Below are 4,429 nucleotides of genomic sequence, written 5' to 3' on the forward strand. Positions count from 1 at the left end.
CACATATTTGGTCATGATGTCACTGTCTAAACGTCATTGGATCATATATTTGGTCATGACGTCTAAACGTCATCGGATCACATATTTGGTCATGACGTCACTGTCTAGACGTCATTGGATCACATATTTGGTCATGACGTCACTGTCTAAACGCCATTGGATCACATATTTGGTCATGATGTCAAAGTCTAGACGTCATTGGATCACATATTTGGTCATGACGTCACTGTCTAAACGCCATTGGATCACATATTTGGTCATGTGATCCAGGCTACGGTAGGAAAGAGGAATATCAACATTAGCATGAGAAAACCTAAGTTCAGAAACAGTCTTATAAATTAAATAATCTACCAGTTTTTACCAGTATTAAGGAATGATTGACTTAAAACAAGCTTCAGTTTCTTTCTGAAAAGTTACTTGTATGTTAGTTTGTCTTATTTCAAATGTTTTAATATATTTGTACTAGAAACTAAACAAAAATACTTGCTAAGACTTTGTGTTTTTGCAGTGTCCAACCCTGGCCATTTCCAGTAAGCTTCACAGCATTGAACTGGCCATACGTCATGGTTAAAAGTCAGCGACTGGGTGAAATTTAAAACGTCAGCAGAGACCACGCCTCCAGGAAGAAATAGCTTCTCAACAGACCCTCTGTATGAAGCAAATACTGTACAAGAAGACATTAAAGTACTAATGGACATCAGATAAACAATGCTGGTCAGAACTGGAGCAGAAATTACAATGCTGACTGAGTTTTGAACAAGAGACCTCTGGTGAATTATGGGCAGACTGGGATAATGGCTGAGCAGTTTTAATTCCTTGCAGTGGCTGGCTCTCATGTCACTTCACCAAATAATCTTCACTGAACTCAAATTTGAGAGGATTTCACCAAACGTAACATCATCTCCTTCCTTCCTACACTATTACTTTACTGATTGTTCTTGTTCTTTTACTTCAAACCATTTTAGTAAAATTACTTTTATTTTTCATTACAATTTTGAAACAAACTACCTACTCAAAAAGGAAAATATCAGCTTTTTACTTCTTGCGGGGTTGCACAGGGAATCCCGCCTATGTGGTTTAAATGTAACTTTTCTATATTAACACCACATCTTTTATAAAAACTGTAATGATGGAAACATTACTTTTCTACTTTGTTCTGCTTAGACAAATGTCAGATTTCGGGTAAAAAAAATCTCTTCCTGTTGCACGTTGACACGAAAATCAGGTTAACCCTGAAGACTGGGTTGCTACTGCCCTCTTGTGGAAGTTAAATGAAACACAATCTTTCATCTTCCATTTAAATTTAATTGCTACTATTCTGGGTGGCAAAATGCAAGAGGTACAATGCAGTTTATTCAAAATGTACACACAGCAGTAATACACAAAAAAAAGGCAGGATAAAATTTCTTTAATTTGAGAACAGTAATACCTTTGTGAGGTGATTTCTCACGAAGCTTTGGCTGCATCCTCAGTAGAGCAGCAGCTCAGCCAACACCTCTGTTTATTGCCGTTTCCATGTTGCTGTGTGTGTACTTTGCACCAGAAACAAAGCTGCACAACTCTTTTTTGTTCAGAGTTACTCTAATGAGCTCCAGTATATGGTAATGAGGTAGGAAAAACTAAAAAAAGTCAGCTGCCACATTGTTCACTTCACTTGGACCGCAGCAAGGATCCACAGCAGAACGGAGGAGAGTTTCTGGAAAGGCTTGTTAAGAAAATTGTGATCACATGTTTTGCTGTGTCGACTTTTCTCACACTTTCTTTCTCCTGTCACGGGGCTGATCAAAAGGCCCGAACACAAATGTGTTCATGTAATACAGGATAAATTAGACGCAATAAAAGTACACTACATAACCTTTTATAGAGTATTATTGAAACAAAATAAGTTGGAACTGTGAAGAAAGCTTTCTGGAATTTGAGCAGCCAAAAAAAAAAAAAAGAACTGGCACCTATCTGCAAATTAATGTTTTTCCTTTTGGCTGGATGAAAACAAAACTAATGAACATCTATTGTGCAGCACTTAAGTTTGCTGATGTATGTTTACCATTTTTTCCAGTTTGGCCCAGTTGTGGAAAATACAGTCAAGCTGAATCAATTGCAGACAAAGATAGTTTTAGATTTTTTGAGGCGTTCATAACCTAAAAAATAAGTGATTGTTTTCCAAACAAAGAGGGGAAGCAGAATTTAGTAACTCGCTTCGTCTTGCTTCGATATTTCTGATCTTAGACTAAATTTAAGTACAAAATGTTTCATTCCGACAATCATTTGTGGCTGCTGGTGCTATTTAGATCCCAGGCAGAAATTAATTCAAATCTACAACCAGAGATGCCAAACTCATCTTCATTTTGGGTCATATTAAAAATCTGAATGCCCTTAAAGGGCCGGTTGTGACAGAATGTATCGATAAAACCCATTAAATTGATAAAATATCAATAAACAGCTGTTTGTTTCAGCATTCAATAAATGTTTCTTAAAATATAATATAGAACATCTTTTCCATCCAGGATTTTGATTGTTTCTGTGTTTTATTGCAATAAAAATCACAGATTTTGTGATGCTAATTTAGAATAATTTGGAAATAATTTTTACATTATTTGCATTAATGTATGATGTTAAATGTAGCTTTTTATTAATCTCCGTATCGATCACAGATATAACTTAACATCTAGTAAGGCTGATTCAGCAGTCACTTAAACCCAAAGTTTTTCACGCATTTTGAGAAAAATTTGCAGTAAAATCAGGGGAAAAAAAATTGGAAATCTGTTAATTTTGTGTGAATTTTGCAGATTTGTGAAAAACTGGAGGGACTTATTGATGATGTAATTTGGAGTCTAGAGGGCCACATAAAAATCTACGGTGGCCCAGATTTGGCCCGTGAGCCTTCAGTTTGACACCTGAGCTTTAAGCTAAGGGTCCTTTCCCCCCAAAAAAACTAGGGGATTTTTTTTTAAATTTTGAACATTTGCATATTTAATATATTAAAACCAAAATATTTAATTGTGACTAAGAAAGTAGTGAATGAGAAAAAACTCCTCCACATCATGATGTTGCATTTCTATGTTCACTGTGAAAATGATGTGATGACGATGCAAAGTGTTGGTTTTTCACCACAAAAGACAAAAAGCGGCATTTTTGTCTCTTCTGATCAGAAAATCTTCTCTACTACGTCCACTGCGCCCCCTAGATGTTTAGCTGCGAACTACAAATTTGACTCCTTCAGAATTAGTTTTCTTGCTTTCCTGTCCATGGACTCCAGATTTGTGCATAACTGGATGGAAACGCTCACAAAAATTAACGTGTTTGTTTTTTTCACAGGGGTGCATAAAATAAGATGGATAAAAACACCTCATATGGGCAGTAAAGTAACATTTAATAGATACATTTAAGATGCACTGAAAAAACAAGACGATTAAAGTGCATCATATTCATCTGAGGCGGGACATTTTAAAGCAACAGCTATTTCAAAATATCTAAAATTTATCACTACAAAACCACTGTGCAGCCTCTACGGCTATAGTGTTAGTCAAAATAAAGCCAAAATATTTGAAAAATATCAAAAGTGACCTTTTGAAATACATGTGTCAAACACAAAGCCCGGGGGCCAAATCTGGCCCACCATTGATTTTTATGTTGCAAAATCAACAAATCACAAATATTGCAAAATTCCTTGCAAATATTTTTGCAATTTATGGCAAAAAATTACATAAAAAGTACACCCTGAATGGATTGATCAATGTGAAAAACTGTTAAATATGGTTTAATTTTAAGAAGAACTTATCAAATGCAGACAGTTCGAACCATTTCCTTATCGGGTTTATCAATACTTGCTGGTAAAACTGGTCCTTTAAGGACATTTGTGAAATAGTTAATGTTTGCAGAATCTAAAATTCTTTTCTGCTATTCCATATTGTTCTGACTTTGCTCCATTTGGTTTGATTTCCACAGGGCTTTTGAAACCGCTTCTTCGTTTTGTTGCCGTTGTCTTCCCGCTTTTCTCACACGAAGAAAAGGAGCGAATCAAACCACTAAGACAATCAAAGTGAAATTGATTTTGTTACAGTGAGCCCAGGAGCAAATTGAGCACAGTGCTGGGATTTTTCTATTATTTGGCCCATTAACAAATATCATGGCCCATCATTTGTTTCAATCCCTCAAATGTCACGAGTGTCTCAGAGAGGAATTACTTGATGAGGAAAATGGGCAAATCATCCATGCAGGAGAAAATGATATAAGTGTCATGTTTGAAAAATGTCTCCTTCACTCCACACTGGCGTGAAAAATAGATTTTACTCTCAAGTTTGAGAGAGAAAAAAAAAAATCAAATTTTTGCCTGATGGATAACAAAACATTTAAGCTATAAATTAATAATTTTCTTAAAATTAGGTCGGTTACCTGTGGGATTGTGCAAACAGAAGAAAGACAAAACCAG

The sequence above is a fragment of the Poecilia latipinna genome, unplaced genomic scaffold, assembly GCF_001443285.1.
Source record: "Poecilia latipinna isolate Pla-1442-1.1 unplaced genomic scaffold, P_latipinna-1.0 Scaffold919, whole genome shotgun sequence".
NCBI lineage: Eukaryota > Metazoa > Chordata > Actinopteri > Cyprinodontiformes > Poeciliidae > Poecilia > Poecilia latipinna.